This window comes from Halichoerus grypus, chromosome 4 (assembly GCF_964656455.1).
Source record: "Halichoerus grypus chromosome 4, mHalGry1.hap1.1, whole genome shotgun sequence".
Lineage (NCBI taxonomy): Eukaryota > Metazoa > Chordata > Mammalia > Carnivora > Phocidae > Halichoerus > Halichoerus grypus.
The window spans coordinates 43,613,560-43,636,625 of record NC_135715.1 but is presented as its reverse complement, the minus strand read 5'-3'; the positions used below and the strand labels follow the sequence as shown (position 1 = coordinate 43,636,625).

The 23,066-nt window shown below is 36.0% G+C and overlaps 1 long non-coding RNA gene across 3 annotated transcripts in view; it reads left to right on the top strand.

The window, feature by feature from the left end:
- Nucleotides 1-36: 36 nt before the first annotated feature.
- The window catches only part of LOC118531393 (uncharacterized), a 59,163-nt gene continuing 36,133 nt past the window's right edge, over nt 37-23,066 (top strand). For all 3 annotated transcript variants that reach the window (XR_004915153.2, XR_013446929.1, XR_004915152.2), the window contains exons 1-5: nt 37-163; nt 1,804-1,890; nt 6,023-6,107; nt 7,623-7,693; nt 21,044-21,240. This is a non-coding gene — a long non-coding RNA (uncharacterized LOC118531393). The remainder of the gene's footprint in view (nt 164-1,803; nt 1,891-6,022; nt 6,108-7,622; nt 7,694-21,043; nt 21,241-23,066) is intronic.

Here is a 23,066-nt window from a genome sequence, read left to right as displayed (position 1 = left end):
ATAGAGAGAAGAAGTCGGCGCTACAGAGCAGCCACAGGAGCGATCCCCAAGACGCTTGCTTTGCCACCAGTGCTTCGGAGAGACTTGCATCCAGCCCTGTGTGCACAGAGAAAGAAAAGCCGCGCTTCTGTGAGGAGGGAAGGAATTTCAAACTCTTTTTAAGGTGGTTTGAACCGGAAAAGCAAATAGATGAATTTGGGGAGGGTTTTGACATGCTCTAATTTTGAATCTTCGTTGTTGGTGGTGGCAGAGCTTCTGCTAGTTTGCTAGTTGGAGGCGCAAGGGTCTCTGGGTGTCTGCCTTGTGGTCTTGCTTTAGAGACGGTTGTGGCTTCTGGCCAAGGAAGGGAAAGAGCCCAGGGGGAAAGTGGAAACAATTGTGTGGTAACTAACACAAGTAGTTCTGCCCGCTGGCAATTTTAACATACTTCTCGAAGGGAGGCAAAAATTGGTTACTTTTCATTTCAAATTATTGGTTTTTTCTTTCCCTTGGAATGCTTACTGGGAAAGTGGCCCTTTAGAAAGGAATCCTGGAGGGGTGTGGTGCAAAAATGCTTGGATATTTCCTCTGATTCTCACACTGCAGAGCCATGTGACCTGTTTCTTCCTTTATAAAATCAGGGCTGGTGAGAGACTCCAGTGAATTAAGTCTGTGAAACACTTTTTGATCTGCAGGGTGCCATATAAATAATGGAAAAGACCATTGGTATTTCCCTGAGTAGACATTTCTCTTCATCCCTGGGTTTCCAGATAGCCTCTGCACTGCCCTGAACATAAAATCCTCCCCACCCAATATTTAGTGACTGAGCCCAGAGTAGAAAAATCTTCTTTTTGGGTCAGAGAAAGATCTGACATCCTGTGCTTTCCATAGGAACCACTTTAATTTTCCTATTCTACCTTATACTAACTAGAATCTAATCTAAATTGGTTGGCTGAACTAATTGTTTTGCTCCTTATTTTCTCTCCATCTCTGCTAATTCTAGAGACATGGAGTCCTAAATATTGACAACACACTACATCAAAACATCTGGTGTGTGTAACAGTTGCTTATTGCACAAATGGGACCATACATGGAGTCCACAAACAAAATTCCCTGTAATACATATCTGGCATATGATATGGATCTGATTTATAAAATTAGCCCCTTTAGGCTCTTTAGAATGAAACTGGAGTGCTGGTGAAGAGGTGGACACACAGAGGAACGTGTACACGTGGGTGTGAAGCCATTATGCAACTGATAAACAAAGCACAGTCAGGGAAGTAGGATAGGTCTCTTCAGCTGCTAATTCTGCCCTCCAGATGAATTTTTACCATAACTGGTAAATATTTACTGAGGGACCTCTAGCTGAAACATGGCTGACTCCAAAAATCAGTACCAAGCTGCTTCAGAAATGTGTTTATGTCTTCGCGGCGCTCAATACCCACATCTTCTGGAAGTCTGGGGGACACGGCCAGAAGCAGGCCATACATCGGCAGTGAGAGTACATGCAGGCTGGACCCACAGCCTGAATTACTTTTACATCTCTACAGACAGCAGCCGTGATAGACTGTATATCCCCCTTACGGTTCATGCCCTCTCCTATAGGTTAAAATCACTCACCTTATAGTTTGGTGAAAATATAGGAATCTCTTTCCTTAATTTGCCCTTTGTTTACAATGACACTACATAGGAGCTGTCGTTTATGAAGACAATCCAGTTGAAGTGACATTGCCTCTTTGTAATTATTTTGTTGACTGTCTTTAATTTTCCGTGGACTCCTAAGCTCGCTCTTTCTCTCCTTTGCCGTGGATACTTTTGGCATAGATGCACCATTTTCCAGTGTCCCCATACCACATCCCAGCAGAGTTTTGCTCTTCTGACCATATCATCCAGCTGATCTCTATGGAAAAGGTTAGTGCTTCTCCTCCCCTTCATTAAGCAGGCAAGAAATTAAATCTGTGTATTCTATAATACATAGGTTTAGCAATAACTTTTCTAGAGTGTTTCTAAAAAGCGTGACCATATGAAATATAATGGAAGTTGAAACACAGAAGTTAAACCTTCTGGAGATAATGTTTAGAATGACAATAATAACTCCCATTGCTCTGTGATTGCAAAGTCCCTGGATGGAAGTTTGTCATCAAAACTGGAAGACCTTGGCACAATTTGAGGTAAAACCTTCATGTCACAATCCAGACTGTTAACTGAGCTACTTGTTATTATCTTTCCTTTTTGAAGATCTAAGCAGAGGTTTCATGCAGGGTTACACTGTAATTGGGCCTCAGGAAAAAAAAAAAAGGCCCATACCCTTCTTTCTTCTCCTGTACCTTCATCCTGGGTACAGTGAAAACATTCCCAAACTCCTGTTCCTTATGATGCCAGCCCTGTGACCTACCATCTGGCGTCACATATTTCTTCTAAAGATGATCTGGAGAGCTTCTGTGCTATTCCTCCCTTGAAAATAATACTTACGAACTTCTCAGATGTCTCAATTGCTCTGGGCCTGCTTCCCAGGTGTTTTGTAAAAATTGATCTGGAAGAATAGTTAGATTATATGCCTCCCAAACCTATTTTTTCTTTAGACAAGGAAAACAATTTTATACAATAGATGGTACACTGAGCAGAGCCAGGAAATTTGGATTCCATTCTCTGAGTTGCTGCTAGGTTACTGTGTGACTTTAGGTAAGTAATCACACCTCTCTGTTTCAAATTTCCTATAAATACACCCCTACATACTACATGGACTTATATGCATTAAATGGCTTACCTAATATCTGTCATTAACAGACACTGAATAATGATACACAGGTGACTTTGATAATTATTTATTGCATGATCTCACTGAAGGTTAGTAATAATTTTCATTTACTGCAAGACTTCTCTCCTTGTAGACTTACCTCTTTATAAAGTGTGAGCATGCTTGTAAATGTATGTCAGGATCCTATCTTCAAACTTTGTCCATTTATCAAACATACTCTAAAACTTTAAAAATATTTGAAGTGCTGTGTTTTCCAGGTAACTTTTATAATTGAGCCATTTGAAGTATTTTAGTAACAGTATGGTATCCACAAGTTTCATATAATTAATATGTACACAGATATTTAAACCTATTTTGAATCATAGTTCTATAAATGTTTTAATTAATTGATGATTGTAAATAAGTATAAATTTAGAATATGACCTTATTTTAAGATTACTCCATTTTTGCTTATTAATATATGAAATTAGCGATCCTTTTAGATGACTTAGATGTATGTGTGTATATTTATGATGTATATATTATATATGTAAGTGTAAATCCTATAAAATACAGGAATATAATATATAGTATAACATAAAATAATTATAAATATGTAATTAAATATGTTTTTATATATAACATTTTTAAAAATACATTCTTTTGTAAATATAAATTACATATTTATACACATTACATAATATATATATATGTATATATATATGGAATGTATGTGTGTATGCACACACACACACACATTCTTTGTCTGATCCAACAATCAAGACTGAGAAATGATCACATTTATAACACCAGTACAATATTTGAAAAATAATAAAATCGACCATTTATTGCGTGTCAGTAATGTTTTGAACATGCTACTGGGTGCTTTACATGTGTATTTGCTTACTCTTCATAACAGTTTTATAATGTAGGGTATTATTATTTCAATTTTACAGCTGTAAGTTATATGCTTATCAGTATCTGTGGCCCCTATCCATGGCCTCCAAAGTGCATGTTCTTTCTACTCTGGTACACCCTTCTCACCTGAATGGATGGATCTAGGGCCTATATACATTTAAATGTATTTCAAGCCAACAAATGTTTATCACTCATCTACAGTAAGGAAAAACATTGGAGGCATAGATTTGCTATATGATAACTTTTTGAAGTAAAAACTTCTTTAGTCAATTACTATGTTCTAAACAGATATACATACAGAATCACAAACTCCTCTGTGTTTGGCCAGCTTCACTCTTCTTACGACTTGCAGACTTAGAATATATTATGTGTGTAGATATATTGTGTGTACTTGAAAGTCCTGAGAAGTTCTAAGTAATTTTATGGATTGCCTAGTTAACCCTCATTTTATATATTAGTTGAGAGCAAGAGAAGTGGTGCATAACTAATTCAAATCTTAAAAATACTCCTATTTCTTGGAATAGCAGACTTTGGCCTCGGGATCAGCTCTGAATTTAGAGGATAACTTAGAAAAAGAGCAGTTATTTTCTCTTATCATCTATGACTTCCAAAAGCCTTGATCTTAAACATTGCCATAAGTGCCAGTTAGTTACTTTATATTATTTTATTTTTCCAATTTACAAATATATTTAAGAAACAGTACTGCAGGGGCTCCCCCTTATTTGCAGGGCAGACGTTCCAAGACCTCCAGGGGATGCCTGAAAGCCCACATGGTACCGAATGCTGTTTCTCCTATACATACAGACCTGTGATAAAGCTTAATTTATAAGTGAGGTACAGTACAAGATGAAAAATCACTAACAGTAAAGTAGAACAATTTTAACAATATACTGTAATAAAAGTTATGTGAATGTGGCCTTTCTCTCTCAAAACATCTTACTCACCCTTCTTGTGATGATATGAGATGATAAAATGGCCACATGATAAGATGAGGTGAGGGAATAACGCGGGCACTGTGACTAGCATTAAGCTATTATTGGCCTTCCGATCACACGTCAGAAGGAGGATCATCTGCTTCTAAACCACAGTTGCCCGTGGGTAACTAAAACCCCTGGAAGCAAAACTGAAGGAAAGGTGGGGGGTGGGGTGTGATAATTTAGATAAATTGTTGTTCAAGTATATCAAAAATAAGCCTACATTGCATTTTCCCTACACAACTCAGAGATTGTGAGGCTAATAGAAAATTAGCATATTGGTTCTTTTGCTAAAAAAGCTGTATAATTGCTTTAGTAAATAAATATACTATTTAAACTACTTGTACAAAAGGACGCAATTAAGATAATTTACCATGATACAGACTTGTATTCTAAAACAGTTAACAGTCAACTGTGCAATTTATGTGACTTTAGTTGATACTAACTAGTACGTTCTCTTTGTTTTAGAAAACTGTGTGTAAATAAATGGATCTTACATTTCTCCTCTTTCCCCACATATTCCAATAGAAAGGGTAGAGTAGGGTAGAACAGTTAGGTAGGGTAGAACAGTTCTTTAGTTTCAGAACTTAATTAGCCTCACTTTAACAGGGATAAGTATAGCTGGGCAAAGTCATCAGAAAACCCCAGGCCTAATTTTAGCTCACATTTTCAACTTTCGCTCCTGATCCTCAAAATAAATTTTAAAAGTCATTTCCAACTCATTTAAATTTCACATTCTTTCTTCTCACTTCTGGTAGAGGTGATAATGAGCAGTGAAATCATCAAAAGAAAGGTAGTAGGATTGAGGAGGAGACAAAATGAAAGGCGTGGAAAATCCATAAAGTGGATCAGCAGTCGCTGAATAATGAACAGTTAACTGAAGGCAGTTTATTGATGACATGTATGCCTTACTTCCTGGAATCGGACCCTGGGAGACTTGAAAGAAGGGAGAGGTATGGGCTGTGAGAGGATAAAGTAATCACAAGCCCTGTAAATTAGCATAGAAATTAGGTCAGGGGCAAAACAACTCCACTGAAGGAGAGAAATCATTTTACGTTTTATTGTAGGGCACTGATCCCATGCCCTGTGTTCTTCAGATACCAATTCTTCACTCACAAGCTGAAGTGTTACATTTGGAAAAGCTTCATGAAAATTTGTGCGCAGGTCGTGTTTTTACACAGATCGACAGATCTTTTGCCTGGCTTTATAACATCTCTTTTTATCTGATTCTTTGAATCTAAGGTAGGATTGTTAAAGCCTGTGTGACCGTTCTGATCTCAGTGTGTATGGTATATGAAAGCACTGAGCTAGTATTGCAGGGTCAAAGAAAGGCTCTTTCAGTGACGTAAAAAGTCAACATTTTCACGGGGTAGAACTCTGATCACTAACTTCTTCTTTCTGGATATCTTTTTAGGAAGAGGCGAGAGAGTGCTGACCTCAATCTCATTTACTGCTAACATCTACCAATTACTGAGCATGTAACTTTTGCCAGGTGCACAGTGAGCATTAGTTCTGATCTTCACAAGCACCCTGAAAGTTAATGATGACCCCATTTTAAAGATACAGAATCTGAGAATTTCAGAGGGTAAGTAGGTTGCCTGAGGTTACACAGCTGGGAAGTGGCCAAGCTAGGACTGAACAGGAAAAATTTGAGGTAGTTTACTGTAATGTTGGTGAATCTTTCTCCTATATATTCACTGAAATAAGCACACATATTGAATATTGAATATGTACGCATTATAAACAATGCATAGAATGTGATAGCAACAGAATCATTGAAAAATACCAAACTTGTAGAAAAATTGAACAATTACTGATGAAATGTAAATGTCATATTTATGAAATAACATATTTTCTTCTTTATTCAGATTATCAAGAAAAGGAATTCGATTTTATAAATGAATTTTCATTAATGGTTTGGAGTTATATGCCAATAAGACATTTATTTGGTGAAAGTAATATGCTTCTTGATAATGAAATCATAAATATCCTAAAGGCTATCTAATTCTTAATTATAGATATTTAAATCTGATCAAGTTGGTATCAACTTTATTTAAAATACAATATTAGTAAATCTATTTTTTTCTCCCCTTTATGTGTAAATAAATTCATTAACTAGATTTTAGTGAGGCATCACTAATAATAATTAGCTTTTAATGACAAAATTGTATTACTAACTTTATTTTAAATATTTGTATGTGCCTTTAGGATTTAAAATAAGACAAATGTAGATAAGGTGACTATTACTAGATTAATATTTGATCTTACCCAGAATTTAGATTTTGTGCTATTTCACACTCACAAAGGAGAAAAGAAAGCTAGAAAGAAAAAAAAGCATAAAAAGAAAAAAAAAGATCGATTTGTATGGGAAACAAACTTTTTCCATGGTATTTTTCTCTCAATGAAAAGGATTTAAAATGCCTCGAATGTGCCATAAGCATGACATATATTCTCTATAGAAGCAATTTTTTTATTCTAAAAGAGGAAATATATGACGTGTTTTCTTGAAACAAAAAAAATATTGCCACTTCCGTATTCCAATACATTAAAAAAAAAAACACCCAAATCCATTAGAGTCCGGTCAGAGCTTGTTAAATGATTAAGTAATGATCGTAAAAGGCATTTGACACACAACCTTTACTAGTCATAAAGCCAAGAAACCTGAGAAAGCCTTGCTAGCTGCGAGCGTGAATATTTTAGCATTTTTGTGGTATTTCTGGATCAAGATTGATTCCAGGTGCCATCTCCATATATCCGTGTATATGTAAGAGAAGCTCTTCTAGGCTGGACATGGACAGATCCTTGGAGTCTGGATCACCACCAGTCTGGCTCTGTGAGGTGTGACACTGCAGCCTACAGTTAACCTCTTAATAGTAGTCAAAGCAGCAGTGACTTTTTTTTTCCTTTTCTTTTTTTTCTTTTTTTTTGTAAAAGGACAGATTTTCACTTCCACTTACTGTTAATCAAAAAATGTTAGCTCTCTTGAGTCACCTTTATATTTTTCCCTCCAATAGATTTTGGCAAGAAGACAACCTATTCCTTAGACGTCATGAGACGCTGAAGGATGGCAGAAACAACATAGAAGGTACTAGACTCTTTTTATTGTCGTTGCTTTTGGTTATTTAGAGCCCACTTTCCTTGACTTTACATGTTCAGAGTCCACTTTTCCCAACTCTGTGACGCTACACTTAAGTATGTTTTGTATCTAATACCTCTGACCTATATTGACTTTGTTGGATTTCCTCTTCTCACCATTTAACTATACGTTTCTCCAAAGATTCTATTTCCTTCTAGTCACTCACTGGGGAGCCCTTCCATTATAATTGTAGTCATCTCTTTCTATATTTAGGCTTCTCAATGCCCCTAAATTCTACACGTCCAAAACTGTTCCTGTCACCTGAAGTCATCTATGGTTGAAAATGCCTTTCTCCCAGGTGACACCTAAGTTCCTCCCTGACGATACTTGCTCCTTCTTATTCAAAGTGGCCTGTTTCTAGGTCAAATAATGTAACATGTGACAGTGCTTCTAGCACAGAACAGAAATATCCATGCTTATAAACACTAATTACTGAAGGGTAGTTTGTAAATATTATGAAACCAATAACTACTCTTGCCATTTGTTGACGGAAGGCAGAACTGAGGTGCCCAGTTTTGTTTTCACCCTATCAATACATACAGAGCTGACTGTTGCTGAAACATAGCAGATACAGAAGTTTGAAGAAATCACCCAGCAGTACAGAGCATTGTTGCCTGAGAAAAGTCAGCAGCCTACCTCACAAGAGGCCCCAGAGAGTTGAATTGGAGTAGGAAGGATATAATAACAGCCACCGGTTTTTGAGCATTCACTGGACTAAGATAGACAGTTGACCCTGGATCAACACAGGGGTTCAGGGGCTGACCCTCCACGCAGTCGAAAATGCACATATAACTTAACTACTAATGACCTTACCAATAAGCATAAAAAATCAATTAACACATATTTTGTATATGTATTATATACTGTATTCTTACAATAAAGTAAGATAGAGAAAATAAAATGTCATTAAGAAAATCATAAGGAAGAGAAAATACATTTACACTATACCGTACTCTATTTATTGAAAACATCTGCATATACGTGGACCTATGCAGTTCAATCCCATGTTGTTCAAGGGCCAACTGTATATATATATACATATTCACATATATAGACATACACATATTTATATGTATGTATGTGTATGTGTGTGCTGTATATAAATTCTCACAATAGCCCTATCAATAGGAATTATTGTTTCCAATTTAAAAATGGGGACATTACAGTTTAAAGCTTTATGTACATTATCCAAGATCACACAGCCATGTTTAAAGAGTTTTTCTTTTCTTTTTAAGTCATCTCTACATGGCGCTTAAACTTACAACCCCGAGATCAAGAGTTGCATGCTCTACTGACTGAGCCAACAAGGCACCCCCACAGAGCCATGTTAAAAACCTTCCAAACATTATCTTAATTCAGGCACTATATATTACTAGGCTATATAGTTGCACAGGCTGAAAAATCTAATTTGGGGAAGGAGGAGAGACAGAGTATTTTAAAATCTCAGGCTTAACTCATATTGACCCAGCCTGACTATATGTCCCAATTTCCTAAGTCTGTTTTAGCCTGTTGTCTCAGAGCATCAATAATACCCTCTTTTACTCTAAAATACTGTGGTTTAGATAATGAAATAGAAGGCCAACTTAAGTGAGCCATATTTACAAGATTGGTATAGAAGCTCGATGTGCAATGAAAATATAACTGTTACAAAGACTTTCATACTTCTGTGGCATGGTCAGTGCATTCTTTTCTGAAGACAGATCTAAGTGGGGAACAAAAGAACTAGGAGAATCAAACTATAACGTGAATCAAATGTTTATTCACGGCAGGCTGATGGAAATGGGATACCACAGCCATTTGGCTTCAGTTCCGGGTCACGGCTCAGTAGTTCGATGCATACTTCCTCTGGGATGCTCCCTTTATTGTTTCCAAAGCTGGCTGGTCTCTCTGCTGATGAACACATGCTTTAAAAAACAAAACAAAACAAAACATAGATACCTTACTCAGGGTATGACGAGAAGCCTGATGTCTGGGAACCATTCTACTTTCATTAGTGAGGAGTTTCATGCTTCTGCTCTGATTGTGTGATCGGCAAGAGGGCGTTTTACCTTATGGCCAGGGTATAGAAGGGCATTTCACTGTAGCCTGTAGGTAGGGACAAGGGGACCACATTGTGCCTTTGAGCCTAGGCTTTGCGGTCAGACGGACCTGGCTTCAATTCCCAGTTCTCCCAGTTACCGGTGGAGTACCCTTGAGTTTTACTTAGAATTGTGAAGACTCAGTTTTTCCATTTGATAAAAATGGTTGAAAATTTTCCACACTTGCCATTTGCCAGGCACTGTCACGGGAACATTACCAGTATTAAAGTATCTAATCTTCATGCCAATCCTATAAGCTAGGGATTGTTAAAGGTCACTATTTTAATAGGAGGTATAAAGAGGGTCGGTAACTAGCCCCAGATCACACAGCCAGTAGTGGAGGAGCTGAGATTGGAAATGAGGCAGTGGGCCTTCAGAACCTACACTCCCTGACCCCCCTGTACTTCGTCCAATAACACAGGATTGAGAGCACTTACTTACTAGTGGTACGTATTTAAATGAGAGGATTCATTTAGAGCATGTCACGGTCCCTGGCACAGAGTAAGGTTCAATCAATGCTAACTGTAAAAATTGTAGTTCCATTAACTCCTTTCCTTCTCCTTCCCATCCTTCATTTTCACTCAAATTAGATCATGGTTCTTTTTATTTCCCACGCCACATAATTATCACTGTTTCTATACCTTATTCTTCAATAGAAAGTCCTATATTGTCTGCTTCACTTTTTTCAAAACATGCTTATTCTTCACAGTCCAGTGCATGGGACCTTTTTCATTCTACTTTGTTGGTGCCTTCATCCACGTCAATTTTGATTCGTATGAGTTTTATTGTAATTAGATTGTTGGAATAAGTTATGACCATTTTGCATGTCTCCACACATTCTTCTATATCACTTTTGGACAGAATAGAATTTACTCATGTAGGTTTGCCATGTGGATATACACATTTTATTTATTTCAATATTTCATATAAATATCTTTTCAATGAAGCATCCTTTATCCACAACTTTGCCAACATTTATGATTATTTAGTATGTTACTAAATATTGGATATGTGTTTTATTTTATTTTTTAAAAAATATTTTATTTATTTGTCAGAGAGAGAGAAAACACAAGCAGGGAGAGCTGCGGGCAGAGGGAGAAGCAGGCTTCTGGAGCCTGTTGTGGGACTCAATCCCAGTACCCTGGGATCAAGACCTGAGCCGAAGGCAGATGCTTAACTGACTGAGCCAGGCATCCCTGGATATGTGTTTTAAATGGGATGTAAAATGTAAGGTTTTCTGGTATGTTTCAGTAAATCTATCTTAAGAATTTTTTGGTAGTTTATGATAGCACCAGTAGGGTATGAGGGTACTCATTTGTCTACAGTGATATCACTACTAGATAACATATATATTTTTCATTTATTTCTAATATGATAGTTCCAAATAGAATTTATTATTGTTTTTATTGGAATGGTAATAATTTGAGCAAATAGAAAATTTCTTTTATGTTTCTCATTTTGGGGGGAATTGGTAGTTTTTCTTATTGCTTCATAGATTTTATTATACAATAGGGGTCATGGTGCCATTTTTTTCTTTCAAATGTTTGGTAAATTTCTTAATTATTTGCTCTGTCTTGACTTGTATTTCCCCAATTAAATAACAAGCTCCGTATATATCATGGTTCACACAGACTGGGCAAATAGTTAATGTTCAACTAATAATTTTTAAATGGCTAAAAGCACTAATCTCTTAGATTTTAATTATTTATTAGATATTTTAAAATGTCTTTAAGTTTCACTAGCAACACAGATAATAAATTTCTAAACACAGGAGACTCTGCCTGTTTATGCAGTACTTGCAAGCACTATTTATTTAATTTTAATGAATATAATAATGTGTATTAACATTAATGTATTTTGACTATAATATGTGTTATGTAGTACTCTAATGTGAGCATACACAGTGTAATTAATATTCCTTTACCGGAGTTAAAGTGTAATGTGGCTAACTCTGTTTACTGAAGGAATATGAAATTCTTTCCTTCAAAATTCAATATAGGAAGTGTCATATTCTCATTTTTGTCTCTGCTGGATGGGACCTCCTAGCATCCAGAGACGGTTGGTCCCGTGAGATCTGCTAATCCATTTGTTCCTTTCCTTGGTCAATAAATTCTTCCCTAGAGTTCAGCAAAATGAGTAATGTAAAGATACTTTGCTCCTCCAGGGAAAATGTTTCCTTTTTTTCTTTGCTTTGATACACTGTTCTTTTCATTTTTGGCTGTAGTTTAAAACATGAGGGAGAGCAGTAAATGACCAACTGAATGAAAATGAAAACTTAAGAGTTGCTGCCCCAGTAGAGTAAATGCCTTTGGGTAAGGAGTGACTCTCTTTTATTCCTCCTGTGGTCTATGGTGTATTTTTCTTATCTGCAAAGTACAGAAAATAACACTTTTCTCTGATGTGCAGATTAACTAAAAATGTGTCTATAAAGAGCTTAAATTTCTGAAGCAAAAAAAAAAAGTTCTTTTTTCACTCTTAGGGTTCAAGTAGTCTTCAATCCCAAATCTTGATAGATAAAGCTATCATCAGAGCATTACAGAAGAATCCTGCAGTAATCTTTTGCAGTGTCGATTAGTTTTCACTATTGTCTCTTTCTACCCTCCCCTACTTCTCCCATTTATCTGGCTTGTATTTCCACTGCATAAGAGAAAAAATGTCTTGTTTCTAAACATCAAACGTATCATTAGTAAGTCAGTAACTGGGATATGTCAGTCAACATACAGATATTTCACATGACAAAAGTATTATACATCGTAGTAGAGCTATTTTCCATTACAGCAGAATTTGAGACTTTGATTTTTAATTTGAGATGATAAGCATTGCAGAAATGTGAACTCACTGCTGGCTAAATCTGGACTTTATGACAGGTAGTATGTTCTATAATTTAAAATCTATTGAGGGTGTATATAAACTACTACTATTGATAGGAATTAAAAAACTGTATTGATCGGGGTGCCTGGGTGGCTCAGTCAGTTAAGTGTCTGCCTTTAGCTCAGGTCATGATCTCAGGGTCCTGGGAATGAGCCTCACATTGGGCTCCATGCTCAGTGGGGAGTCTGCTTCTCCTTCTCCCTCTCCCCCTTCTCACCCCCCAACTTGTGCTTTCTTTCAGTCTCTCTCAAATAAATAAATAAAATATTGTGTAAAAAAAAAAAAAAAACCCTGTATTGATCTTATGCTTCAATAAAGTCTTGTTGACAATCATAGAAATAATTAGATGCTGTTATTATTCCAGTTACAGATAAGGAAACTGAGACACAATGAATATATTAGCCAAATTAGGCAAGGTCATGCTGCAGTAACAAATTAATCCCAAGCTCTCAGCAGCTTCACACAACCAAGATTTATTTCTTGCTTATATTACATGTCCACTGTTGGTCTCCATGTATTATTACTCAGGACCAAGTTGATCGAATTTCCATTGCTTATGACCCCTCCATCCCATTTCTTAACTTTGAGGGACACTATATTGGGAAGGAGAAAACATGGAGAACTCATGCTGATCTCTGCCCTACTATGCATGTATCTTTTCCACTCATAGGCCGTTGGCCAGAACTCATCACATCTCTTGCTCATTTGTAAGAGATAGAAGAAATACAGTCCTTCCTTGTGCTTAGGAAGGAGAAGAGAATCAGATTTAAAACCTTAGAATAATTTCAACAAATTTTAAGTAGCTTGTCCATGGTCCAATAACTTGTAAATAATGGAACTGGAATTTAAATCCAGACAAACTGGCTCCAGACCCTGTACTCTTAACAGCCTCACTATTGTTAATATCTGATAATACCTGATGTCATTTTATGACCTCCACTCTTGCTCCAAATTATATACTTATTGACTTATTTTGGAATCATTTATTCCAATTATCCATTGCTTTAAAAATTAATAAAGAAATGGCTTCTTAAAAAATCATAGATTTACTCTTACCTACTATACCTCCATAGGTGACTACAGCTATTGAGCGTATTCTCAAATAAATATTATATATATGTAAATTTTGTATATAAGTATCAGATATAATTAACATATAAATATGTATGATATTTACAACAAACAGTAATCACTGAGACTGTTCCAATGTCTGTCTGACCTACCTGATATTTTAAAGAGGTGTACCTTAATTGCTCATTCTCTTTAGATCCTTAAATGTCAATCTATATCTGTTACTTTGTAAGGTTACTGGTCAAGAAGGAGGACAAAGCATTCAGGACAGTCTACCCATATCCTGGGGCCATCGAAATTCTTTTTTTCTCAGTCTACAAAGAAAACAATATTTTAGTAACTCTAAGCCTGCGCAAACTCTGCCGAGTGTCCTAAGTAAACAACAGATGAATTTCAGTTTTTCTTTATTATAATTTACATAGACTCTGCAAAAGCTATAAATGCTGAGATTTGATTTTCCTATCCATACCTTTAGTCTAGTCAAGGAAAACAAAAAACTGAGCACACATTAGATTTCAGAATATCTTCTTGTTATTGCCTGCTCAACAGCAAATAATATGAGGATCATAAAGTCTTAAAGAAGATGCTGAATTTCTTGTGGGAATGGATAAAAGTGCTCCCTGGTGTGTTAAACTCATTCTAAAGTGTGAAAAGGGGAAAGAAAGACATTTTATTGTCAAGGGAATTTATGTGTAGATAAGGTTACAAATTTGTATGGGCCTGCTAGAAAAAGTATGTGCAACAATGAAATAAAGAATTTAGAATATTGAAGGTCCTGATTTTTTGTGCTTAGAGATAGGTGTCTTTCTTTTGATTTGGATTAAATTGTAACTCATTCTAATTAATTATTTTATTACTCTGTCAGAAAAATATTGAAATCATTGACAACAATATAATACCAAAAAAAAAAAAAAAAAGTCCAGCCAGGAAAACAAACAAACAAACCCCCCGCCCGCAAAAAAAAAAAAATTTAATAAAACCCTTTAACAATACAAATAGAATAAATGTAGGTAAGCTCAGACGTGGTTGTCTTGTACATTTTGCAAAGTTAGAATTATCCATTAGATTTATACACATTTAGATGCTTTAGGGCCTGATTCATGTTATAAACCTCTCACTTTATATATAGGGAAAACTGGGCTCAGAAAGGTGAAGGTCATGCCTCTAAATGTCTCACTAATGGCAAGGTAGAAGAAGTGAATTCTATTTACAGTTATCTTACATTGTTACATATTTGTCTTTTATCTTTCATTGAATTACAGTTCTGATAAATTTTCAATTGTGGATATTATGATCTGTTATAATTATAGATGAAGATGCCTACTACAAATTTCTTAAGTTTCATGGAATAAGCAACAACAGCATTGAGGCAATGCAGAAGTAACCTTATATCAGCATATAGTGAATTAGGCCCTGATTAACAACATTATAATGAATTTAGTTGTGACTTTAGAAGGCTGAATTGTCTTTTCACCTTCTTATTCCACATAAGGATATTGCATATTACATATTCCTTCTATTCCACATACTCCTTCAATACTATTTTAGTCAACTCAAAGAAGAAATCCTTTTTTCTTATAGGGTCTATGAGATTATGAAATGAACAATTACATAAAATAGCTTTTTATTGCAAAAATTAGTGTAATTACAAGCTTTTACTTTTTTGTATCAAAGCATTTTTAATGGTAGTTCAAAGTTTTGTTTTTGTAATATTTATTTCAATATCTCTTAGTACTACATTCCTTCAGAGAAATTATTTGCATTGTTCCAAAACAACACAGGACAGGAAGAAGTCTTTCTATTCTTATCAGTCAGCAATTAATATATAACAATAGCTAAAACAGATCTAAAATATTAATAACATATTGAAATTTATCTCTACCTGCTCATAGATTTCTAATCCTCTTTCTCTGAGTCTGCTATAAACTAGTCCCACTTTCGGCTGGCGTAGAATCCTGTAGGATAGCATAGAATCCTGAATTAACAGGAACAAGATGTGGACTTTAATTCTCTCTAACCATTTCTATGATCTTAACCAGATTATTGACATTCTTCTGTGTCTCAGTTTTATAATTTATTTAAAAATGTGTTGGATTAGAATCTCTAAATTTCATTACTTAAAAATTCTGACTCTGAGAGTTTCTGTAACACCTTTTATAACTTAAATATTGGATAACAGTGAAATATAGAATAGCTTTGTTTTATGAATTGACTACTTTTTCCTTGTATTCCACTAGTTAAAAGACAACTGATCCTTAAATTCACATAGACTTTGGAGTTATTTGGCCAAACTAATCCCATCATACTGTACTAAGTTCATAGTCCTGTACTGAAAACTCACACTGGGTAGCAAGAAGCAACAGGTAGAAAATATAAGATCCTATTTTAATCAAAGGGCCAATAAAGAAATAGAATTAGCTTTATTAGTAATCAGAGAAATTAAAATTAAGACTTCATTGAGATGGTATGTTTATACTTGCTAAATTGGTCAAAATTAAGAAGTCTGACCAAAGCAAGTGTGGGTAAACATGAGAATCAGTAGGAATATTCATATACTGCTGGCCTGTTGGTGGTAGATCAATTGATCCCTCCCACCTTAGGAAACAATTTAACACTGTTTAAGGATACTTACGTATGTAAAAGAACTGCACTTTTTTTTTAAAAGAAGGGAATTATGAATATACAATCCAGACTAGTCGTTATATCTGAGAGCAAGGCAGGGGATGGCATAAAAAAGGAACAAAGATTGAAAAATCTTGGGGTTTGATCTAGTTAAGTTGGGTGGTGGGTTAATTTATCATTTTTATTCAGAATTTATTTATATGTGACATATTCTTTTGTTTGTATCAAGTACTATGCAGTGTAAACATTATGTGGTAAGTATAACACGTGTACTTTTATCAACTGAGTCTCAACTTTTTGCTAAAATTTTTTCTGGAAACTATAAGAAATTTTATGTAAGAATGAGTTAGTTTTTCCCCAAAGGGAAAAAATTATTACTAGGTGATAAACTAACATTCAATGAATTGGTATCAGAGAGCTTCAAGATCTAGTTGTATATAAAAGTGAATAATATTCAGACTGCTGGAAGCAGAGGGATCAAATGATTATAATATCACATGAAGAGCACTTGTAAAGTTTTAATGGAAGCACATAAAAGAAATCCCCATTAAGTCTTAGGGAATCAATGGCATTTAAAAATTAAAAATAAAACAAAAGGAATTTACTAGACAGGAAAAGAAGTAGAGCAAACAGCATGGTCAAAGATGCTCAGGAATACTAAAGCAAAACATTTTGGGGAGAGCAAGTTGCCCCAGGAGTGTGACATTTGGAGGCCATGAAGTAGAGTGGTGGGGATATGTTAATAGAGAGGAAAATCAAGATATGAGAAGTGTGCCCTCCATATTAATACATTTGGATAATAATTGGTAAAGAATTGAGAAAATTTCTGGATGACTATGATTTCTCTCCTTGATAAGTGGGAGCATATTTTATGGGAAAAGGTGACAAATAATCTGTTAAACTTGTTAGGTTTCATATTCCTTATTTGAGAAAGAATGACAAGCAAGAGTACTTAGACATGCAGGCCAGTTTCTGGGGAGAGGTGAGACTTAGAGATGTAATTATATTTTTAAAAAATCAGCTTAGAAGTGGCAGGTGAACCATGGACTGGATAAAAACATCTTGGGATAATGGTGAGGGAAATGAGAGAGTCAAAGGCAGAAATATGGATTATAATAATCAAGAGGCTGCCATAAGAGTCTGAGAAAGAGAAATCAGATTGGTAGGGCTAACAAAAGAGGTAATCATTTCAGTAGGGAATAAAGGGTACTCTTAATAGAGTCCTTAGGTGTTAGACTGTACTGAGCCCTTTACACACTTTATTTCATGCCACACACCCCCCCCCACAGTCTTTGAAATACTATGTTATGTTCTTAATTTTTAAAATGAGTTGAATGAAGCAGAAAACAGTTAAATATGGTAATGCCACACATATCTAGTAAGTGTTAACGATGAAGTTGAAAGTCTGTTCTGACTGCAGCTCACACTCTTAAATGCCCCTCTGTACCAGAAGAGATTGAGAGCTGATAATGCCCAAAGCCAAAAATTAATCAAATGGAAATTAATTAGAAAATGAAATCAAGATTGAAAAAGAAGCCATTAGATTTAGTAGTTAGTAAGAGCAAGTTTGATGTATTAGAATGAGGAATCAATTAAATCTTGGGGAATTTATGGAAAAATATTTTTTAAATGTAACTTAGAGGTAAGAGGGTTACAAAGAAATTATAAGACAAAGATGATAGGCAGCAATGATCTGTATAGTTAGACAAACTGAACAATAATGGACAAGTTACTTAATATTTCAGTATCAGTTTTCTCCTCTCTGAAATGTAAATAATCCTCAATTTGTTTTGGATGGGTAAATTGAGCAACATACATAAAATCTGTCACTATGAGCATTGGATAATAGAAGTTTAAATAACATTTGCAATCCCCTCATGTGTGATTTTACTCAGTTCTACTTTTGAAGAATGAGAAGGATAGAAACCAGACCGCAGTATGCCTATGCCGAGGAGCAGTGAAGAATACGGTAGTGGAGATATGAATGTAGAATATTTTGTAGCATTTGACCGTGAAAAGAATTGCACTAGGGATGTAGTTGACTGGGATGATGGGAATTAAAAGAAGAAAAGTTTATAGAATAGAGGGAGAGATAAACTGAAGATGGGAAAGTGGATGGCTCAGTGCCTTCAAAGAGGGGGATAGGATAGAGTTGAATCATATGCCTGCAAAAGATTAGATTTGAGTGAATCCCCTGATGACTTGTTTCTTTCCCTTCTTTTTAACCCCTTTGAATAACAGGTATTGGGTCATCTTGCAGTGGAAATTATATTAGACCAATCTGTAGAATATCTGAGGCAGGGTCCTCAGGCAAGTCTCAGGGTCTGCTACAGACTAAAGGTTTGTGTCTTCCCCAAATTCATATGTTGACGTTATTTGGAAGTGTGTGTGTGGGGGAGACTTGGGAGGTAAATAGGGTTGGATTAGGCCTTGAGAGTGGGGCCCTCATGATGGGATCAGTGCCCTTATAAAAAGAGGAGGAGACACGGGATCTCCCTCAGTTTGTGACACCAAGGAAAGTCTGTGTGAAGGGAACTGACCATGTTGGTACCTTAATCTCTGACTTACATCCTCCAGAACCATGAGAAATAAGTTTTTGTTGTTTAAGCCACCTAGTCTATATGATACTTTTTTTTTTAAGATTTTATTTATTTATTTGAGAGAGAGCGAGAGCATGCTTACATGCAGGAGCAGGGGAGGAGGGGCAGAGAGAGAGAGAGGAAAAGCAGACTCCTGGATGAGCAGGGCTGCTATCCCAGGACCCCAGGACCCCGGGGATCATGAGCTGAGCCGAAGGCAGATACTTAACCGACTGAGCCACCCAGGCACCCCTATATGATATTTCATCATAGCAGCTTCAACTGACTGAAACAGTGTCCCAGGGCTTACTTGGTTTACCCATTTGTATAATGAAGCCATTGGACTGAGAATCCTTGAAATCCTTTCCTGTTACTCTGACTTCAGTTCTGACAGTGTCTAAAACAGGTTCTTCTTGAATTTAGTGCTTGGCATCTTTTTCTTTGTTCTTAACCTGAAACTAATCCCTAAACTTTTGGGGGAAAAAATCACAGAAGGCAGCCTGAGGATGTGTGAGAGTGGTTAGGGAGGGGAACTTTCAGTAGTTAGCCTAGGGAAGCCCAGATGTTTATGGGCTAATTATGTACATACCAGGATCAGAACTTTCACTCTGTTTTCTTCTCTTTCTCTTTCTCCCACCTTGTTTCTTTCTTTCCTTTATTTTGTTAAAATAAAAAACAAATGGAGACCAGCCTTGAGAATTCCCTGAGCAGACAAAACCAATTTAGTCATACAAACAAAGCTTAGGTTAGCTTCTTTTCCAAGACTAACGTGACCTGGGTCATTTCTTGCTTGTGCCTCTGGAAATCATCAGGAAACTTGAACTCTTTTCCAAAATTGATATGAGGGGACCACTAATCAATTCCCTATCATTTAAGAGAATTCTAATACTATAACCAGTCACTGTGAAGAGTAAACCACCACTGCTTTCTCACTGTATAAGCTGCTTTATAACAATACGCCCCTGAGCTTCATTCCATGTTTTGGTCTGAGGGCTCTGGGTTCACAAACTGTCTTTTTGGAGTATGCACAAGGAATGTTTACCAATTACTACTTTAGTAATTCATTGGTTTTACTTCAGCAATTTTTAACTTTTGACACTTTCTTTTCATTCCTTCCTTTCTTTCTTCCTTTTTCCCACCTCTCCCACTTTTCAAAATGAAATTAGTAAATAGAAAAAAATAGCTCTTTTTATTCTCTATATTCAAATAAGATAGCTGGACCATTTTATGGATGAAACATTTTAGATAATTTTGCTTACAGATATTGAATGTTGATTTACTCATGAATTTTTATATTAAAATTTGTCCATTTTTATAAAGAACAGAATAGGAATTCTATAGTACATATCTGACGTGTATTTCTTCACAAGTCATATGGAAAATTTGAAGGTCAACATCTCACATGATTTCATGGACCCTTTCCAGCTCTAATTTTATGGTTACTGCCTATTGTAAGAGCACTTTCACATACCTTATACTCACATCCCACACAAACCTTAACACATATGCAGTCACACACACACACACACACACACACAGACTTCCCACACACATCCACGAGTACATACACCCACATTTCTGCCGATAGATAAAATAAGAATAAGTAGTAATACAAATTTTCTAACAAAATTAGTTTATGACATTTCTGGAAGACATGGTAAACCAAATGTTTTCAAATATATTTTGATTTGAGGAAGAGTTTTAAAGATTCCCCCTTTTTTTAAAAGAAAAGTGTTGAAATCTCAATGTATTTTACATTTCCTATCCCATTAGCTTTTTTCCCAATTATTTCTTAGGAAGAAAGTCTTAACATAATAATGAGTTCTGTATTGTGCTGGAGAAAAGCGAGGTCTATGATACAGTGCTAATATGATACAGCTGAAATGCTTAATACGATAAGTTTTTCATACCATTTCTTATCACATTAACACAGGGACAGCATTCCTCTCCTGGCCAGCTTAGTCTCCCCATTGCCTCCAACTCCTGGAGATTCATGAATATTTAAAAGTTGTGACAAAGCTCTTGTCGACTCTGTGCTATGGCTCAACCGCTGAAGTTGGCTTTCTTTTTTCTTCCAGAAGTTGGATTCTCTCAAGGAAGATTCTGTCACCTGCAGTGGAGCACAGCACCTGCGAGAAAGGGGTCGGCCTTGCCAGATACTTCTCCGAACACAGGAATGAGGACTCTCTGATAGCATTCTCTTGTCATCCAATTGACTACACAGGACCAATGGGCTACAGGCAACACGTCTATCATGTCAGCAGCAAAAGGGGAGGTATGTATGTCCGTAGAGTTTTCTGTTTCTTCATTGCCAAGCTGCTTGCCAACTTGCTTGCGGTTACCAACGTAGCAATTTGACAGTTTACTGTTGATCCCCTTTAAGCTGATAGTTTTGCGTAAGTACTTTGCATAGGCACTAAGGCATTTTGGGTATTTGACTGTGTAATTCTGTATTATACCTGATTCCTTTTCACTGAAAGACAAAAATAACAGCAGTGAATGAATCTGTATTCCCTTGTGACTTCTAATTTGTAAGATTTTCTTTTTGCAAAGTAGACAGAGAAGACATTCATTCAATACATATAAAATGTGCTGATAGTCATCTAAAAGTGGATATATAATTTCTTATGAAAATATACTTTCTTTTTGAATAATCTCTTTTGGTTTTAATAGGACTTAGATAAAATTACTATGTATTAGGTATAGGGGAATGGTCATTCAGTCAGTTCACATTTATTCATTGTTCAGAGGCTTTGGACGCTGTCCTAAGAACTGATCACAGGGGCGCCTGGGTGGCTCAGTCGGTTGGGCAACTGCCTTAGGCTCAGGTCATGATCCTGGAGTCCCGGGATCGAGTCCCACATCGGGCTCCCTGCTCGGCAGAGAGTCTGCTTCTCGCTCTGACCCTCCCCCCTCTCATGCTCTCTCTATCTCATTCTCTCTCTCAAATAAATAAAATCTTTAAAAAAAAAAAAGAACTGATCACAATAAAATGAATTTATTTAAACATGATTAATTTATATATATATTTTTTAAGATTTTATTTATTTATTTGACAGAGAGAGACACAGCGAGAGCAGGAACACAAGCAGGGGGAGCGGGAGAGGGAGAAGCAGGCTTCCAGCGGAGCAGGGAGCCCGATGCGGGGCTCGATCACAGGACCCTGGGATCATGACCTGAGCCGAAGGCAGACACTTAACGACTGAGCCACCTAGGCGCCCCAATTCTTTTTGGAAACAAATGCTATCCTTACTGGAAGAAAATTTTTCAACTTTTATATAATGTTTCCCTATAATTTTCACAGCTTTAATCTTTAGTCAGTCTAAACTTAGCAGTGAAGACAAGTAAGAATTATTTCACCTTCTGACTTTAGTTACTATTTGTTATCAGTCAACAGTAATTTAATATTTATTATCTGATATTAAAATATAAGACTGTGAATGACTGTAAATGTCCACAAGATTCTCAGTCAAGTTGACTCAAACATTTTTGACACTTAGTATCTCCCATGACAGAAGGCCTAAAGATAAGGTGAATTCTAGACAGGCATCATTGGGGCTATGGTTCTATTCCTTCTTGATTTTCTTGTCTGTACTCTGTTCCTTACATCAATGTTTTTGTCCCCACGCTGACAAACTTCATGATTATGTCAAAGCAAAATTTGCACTAGACAAAGTCAAACAGACATTGAAGATCTTATTCAAAGCTATTGGGTGGACCTAGAAGGTGTAATGCTAAGTGAAATAAGTCAGAGAAAGATAAATACCATATGATTTCACTCATATATGGAATTTAAGAAACAAAACAAACAAACAAAGAAAAAAGAGACAAACAAATGAACAAAACCCCAGACTCTTATATACAGAGAAGACAGTGGTAGTTTCTAGAGGGGAAGTGAAAGGCGGGGATGGGTGAAATAGAAAAAGGAGATTAAGAGTACATTTATCATGATGAACACTGAGTAATGTATAGAATTGTTGAATCATTATATTGTACACCTGAAACTAATATAATACTGTATGTTAATTATACTTCAATAAATAATAATAACAAAGCAATTGCAATAGGAGAGAGTGGTCAGAACTGAGTCTAAACTCAACT